Genomic DNA, 5682 nt, shown 5'->3' on the forward strand with positions numbered 1-5682 from the left:
TAAAACCTTCTTAAATTATTAAGAAATTGCAGCTTAGAAATGTTAATAATAGGCAAGACGTCAGGAAACTTTGAATAAGGTACTAATCATGCCCTGCAATTAGGATATCCGCAATTCAATTGAAGCAATTTCCAGAAACATTTGATTAGACTGGTTCATATCAAATAATACTGTCTAATATAATGTTAATACCAGCTATATCATTTTAAATATTAACTATCATTTTTTTATATAATAAACGATTGTGAGTATGTGTTTTCTTCATTTGTAGTAGTAGCAACAATAAAAAAAATTACTTTATGAGGGCCATGACTGAACACATAATGGTCCCGACATTCCCGCCACATGTGGAAAATGGGCTGAGAAATCTGATTCATGATATTAATCCTTGTCTCTGATCGCCTACCAAACATTTCGAAGTTGTAATTTGACTCCACGTAGTCGTGATGCAATAAAAAAAGTATAAGCAATGTCTATGGTGTGCTTCGAGAGTCGCTTTTTGTGACTGCTTTGAGTGGATCGTTTTTATTGAAGTTAATAGTCAGAGGCTATGCGTAAAAAGTCTTTTTGTTTTCTTTTACTCTTCGGTGTGACTGTATATTAATACTAAGTATTTTGTTTCTTGAATAATAACTTTAATTTATAAGATACTAGCTGTCGCCTGCGACTTCGTTCTCGCGGAATCAAAAACAAACATAATAAGTAGCCTATGTGTTCTTCCAGACTATGTCTCATCTAAATCTGTGTCAAATTTCATCAAGATCCATTGTCCCCTTACGGAGATACCTTCAAACAAACATCCATCAATTCATCCAACTAAACATTTGCATTTATAATATTAGTAAGATTTATAGAGAAGGCATTTTGCATTGTGCCTTTATCGATTTAACGGAAAAATATTATTAAAAGGTTAGGAATGTATTACATAGATTCAAAAATTATTACGATTAAGTCGGATAAAGACAAAGTAGAATACCTACCTAATACATTACCACAAGTTACATTATTAAGTAATGTAATATTTTTAATCGAAGTTTCTTAAAGTTAACTAGTGGTTTAACAAGTATGGTCCTTCGTTCTTTTAACAAAATACGAACAAGTAATTTCTCATTGAGTAAATTTTGTCGTTCAATACACACGACTTGTCGCTTAACTGACTTTAAATAACGTCGCCTGTCCGAACGGTCGCCGGGACGGGTAAAAAAATGATACTGTCCAATCGACACGAAGGCGCCATAACTATTAAGTAACCACTTTACCTTAAGCCACGAGAGTAGCGCTGACCGCCAATGGACTCACAGGTAAACAGAAATATAACGCATTCCTTAAACTACGGCTTTTAGGTTACTAAAAGCTTTGGCATAAGATCGTTGCGGCATTCGTGTGGTATACCTAAAAGTAAGGCAGAGCCCCTGGATTCCGGCTACGAATATCGTGCTGGAGGGAGCGATGTGCGAGTTAATTCGTTCCCTAAAAGCTCTAATTGGTCGTTTTTGTGCCCGCGGCGGACGGACGAGGCGAGGGCGAGCAAAAAGCGAGTCCGTCGCGGAATGCGCCGGTTGAATAACCAGCCGTCTGTCCTGCCATTACAGCCTATATATAAACAAAGGAGTCTGCATTGCGTAAAAATACGCTATGCCGAGCGTACCGCATCGATGTGATTTATTTTTCGTGTCGCCGCGAGCGCTCTCAGACTCGCACTGAACTTATTTACGCTGCAGCTCGTTTATTTTTTTACACGGATTATCGGAGCCGCGCCAAGAATGTCGAAACCATTCAGGCCAGTAAGTGGGCAGAGGAATTCGCCATTCATATAGCCGATGCCGTCGGAATAACGAAGTGAATTTCGGGCGCAGCGGAGACTTTCAGGGCTCGCCGGCCTAAAATTAATCTGAGTCCCACTAAAATAAAGATGCAGCGAGGGCAAATTTTACATCAGACGTCAAGGCGAGACTGCTGCATAAGCATACGTAGTTTTAAACTAGTTACGTGCATTTCTTATTTTTCATAATAAAACAGATTTTGGATAACCCTATTTTATTAACACTTTCTAGTAAAACCTACCGAAGGATCCGAATATAGCAAGGCAAATAGGAAACACTATATATGAGAAAGTAAAGCTGAAAACATGCTGCTCTTTTTTTACGCTCAATACATCAACATCAACTCACTGTACGTCTGCACTAATGGGCTCAGAGTCTATCCTAAATTGGGGTGACTAGGACATAGTTAACCACCCTGGCCTAGTGTGGGTTTGTTGACTTGACACGCATTTTTCAATTTCTTCGCAGACATGTGCAGGTGACTTCACGATGGTTTCCTTCACTGTAAGAACGTCGGATAAATGTACGTATGTAAATCGAAGATCGAAATACACACTGGTAAGTGGCGAGATTAGAACCCAGGATCTGCAGATTACAAGTGCTTAACCCATGAGCCAACGACGCCTCACATATGTACGCTCAATCATAAATACAATTTTTTTATTTCAAGACAGGGAAAAGATTTTTTTTTTGTTTGTTGATGTTTTACTAAAATAACTACTGAACTGATTTAATTAATTATTTTAACAGTAAAAAGCTCTTCTCTTGGCCATTGTCTTAGGCTATATACTAGTATCAATTTATCTTTCTTAAAGCATTGCCAGTAATGCACGCATTTGTGAAATATCTATCTAAAATGTTTAATAAAAAAAACTGCGAGTTAATTGCTATCTTAGTCTGATTTCATAGATTATAGGATTTCCAAGATAAGACAAGGATAATAAAGCTATAATGCATGCGCAACCCTACACACAAATTGCGGTGTGTACTCAACACAAACTTACTAAAAGTTATCGTGATATGCAAACATTAAAGATATTTATAATACTGACGTGGTCGAAGGTATCGTGAACCGAGCTTCTGAGTTGTTAGTGTGCGTTTACACACACAAATGCGTATTGTGTTATAATACACTATAGTATAAGAGATTACAGTCAATGTAATGTTTGCATAGTTCGATTCCTCCTGACCCTATTGTTGTAATCCAAAAAATGTTCTCAGGACAGCCATTTCAGTGTACCTAATTTAATGATATGGACTCTATTTTATAGAAAATCTCTTGATCTGAACTACTTATTTAATTAATTTTTTGATTTCGAAAACCACAAAAAGTAATTTTGCTCAAAACGAGTTGCGACTTTATGTGAAGGACCCGTCGAGTTATGTTGGATAAGAAGCTTACGGCTTATTACGTGTTTTTTTTAATCGTTTAGTAGCGGTTTTATCGTTGATTTCAAATTGTATTCTTTATGCTTTCTTTTGTTAATTAGAGTTATTGATATTTTATAAAACGACCTGAATTTAAAGATTACTCGTATGTTAGTGTATGATCCTTTTAATGCTATTTTTAGTATTGTTTATGATTTATACAAAATGACAATAAAGGCAAACTGATTTCTAAATCTATATATATATAAAAGAAAGTCGTATTAGTTACACTATTTATAACTCAAGATCGGTCGAACTGATTCAGCTGAAAATTGATGGGGAGGTAGCTTAGAACTAGGAGACGGACATAGGAACTTTTTTTATCTTGTGTACATTTTTTTTATTCCGCGCGGACGGAGTCGCGGGTAAAAGCTAGTTTATAATGAAGATTAATAGTTTGTATCATAGTTTTTAGATGTGCGAGTGGCTGCGCAAAACCCATTTTTTAAAGAACAATACGTGGAATAAAACGATGAATAATGGACATAGAGATTTTAATGTCTCTATGTAATAATCTATTCAACGTTTATGACGAATCCTAAATGTTATTAAAATAAAACATCGCTAACAGTTTTGTCTGGAATTAGTGAGATATAAATAGAATGACTTTTAGTAGCACAATGAAGTTGAATAACAAGTCTAGTCCTGTTTGAATATAGCAGCTTTAGTGACTAACACTTAACAATGGGAGGTTTATTCGATTGTTAGCTTGTAGTAAGAAGTGTTCGTAGTATGGACGCGAGAGAGCGGTGCGGTCAGGTCATTATCCTGACTATATAACTAGATATAGTAAGTATTGTATATGAGAACCAATTTAAAACATTAAATTGTTCACTTTTTTAGGTTATATTTGTTAAAAAATGTATATATTTGCTGTGATGTTAACTGTTAGAGTAGTAATTAGAGTTTTTGTTTTTGATTTGAAGAGATTTTAAGTTAATATCGTTAATTATGTTTAGAAATATATTTTTTCTGTCATTTTGAAATATTTTCTAACGTGCTCACTTCTTGAAAGGCACTTTGTAGGTAGGTCTTTGTTGTCTTGGAAACATCCTTATTACTATGAGTGGCTTCAATACAAAGGCTTAAAATAAATAAATCACAAGCAACAAAAGATATTCTCATAGAATTTTTATTTAAGCATCAATTCATTGATATAACTTGTTTTTGTCTTATATTCGTTATTCGATTATAAAACAAGCAGATATAGGTAAGTATATTTTGCATTCAGAGAAACAAAAGCAAAAAATTGTCACAAACAATTGAATGAAAAACATAACCTGTTAGCTAATGAGTACCTGTTTATAAGTAGCTTATGTGTTCTTTCAGACTATGCTCTACATCTATGACAAATTTCATCGAGATCCGTTGAATCGTTTTGGAGATACCTTCTAACAAACATCCATACTTTCATCCATGGTTTATGTACATTTTTAATTATAATATTAAGCCTATCTCCTAAACAAAAAGCGTTAAAACTTTTGAAAAAGTTTTTACTACTTTATAGACAGGACATCACCGGAAAGGGTACTGATATGACAGAAAAGAAATCAGCCATATATTCTTTATCACCTGGACGAAGCCGAGGCGGTTTACTAGTAGCACATATAGATAAATTAATGTCAATCATTGTGCTGAGTGCTGCAATTATTTTATTGTTACAAGTTGTAATTTATATTGATAAAATAAATAACAAATATCTTATGCAAGCCCGTTAATGTGACACGTGACTCTATGTCGTGGAAGGAAAATATATCTGATACAAGTTTACATAATATATTCCTACATATACCTACCTTTGCAAAGGTAGTTCACGGATGTGCTAACTTAGCCTAAGTGATAAGAGTGATTACTACTCGTTTTCATTTACATTACCAGCTCAAGGGTTAGACTTAGACGAGCTTTTATACTTAGACAGCTTTTCATCTTATTTTTATCGTTTAGCATTTTGGTTAATGGACGTATTCAAGAGTTAAAGAAACCTCTAGTATTGTATTAATTGCCCGACTAACAAGGAGGGTAATTTTTCTCGGATATGTATGTATTTAAATTGGATTGCGACTTCCTATAGCCTACACACAACCAATTTTTAAATTACAGGTGACATAGGGGTACAGTCAGTTGGGCTTCCTAATTTTTAGGCATTATCATGTTTTTTTTTTAAATAAGGTACTAGCACAGATTGTGTTTTTATTGTGAGTGCGTAAGAGACAAAAAACACGATTGAAATTAACTGTCGGGCTCAAGGTTGGCGGGGTCGACGTCCTTGCGGCGCAGCGAGCGCTCACCGCTCCGCGCCGCGCAGCGCCAGCGCAGTACACTGACATTCAAAGTTTATGGCAGTTCGCAATTTCGCCACAGACGCTGTGCACATCAGTATTTCAGGTATCGTCATAACGTAATTGGGGCAAGGTGCACGCCTGTGTCTTTT

The sequence above is a fragment of the Papilio machaon genome, chromosome 12 (genome assembly GCF_912999745.1).
Source record: "Papilio machaon chromosome 12, ilPapMach1.1, whole genome shotgun sequence".
Taxonomy (NCBI): Eukaryota; Metazoa; Arthropoda; class Insecta; order Lepidoptera; family Papilionidae; genus Papilio; species Papilio machaon.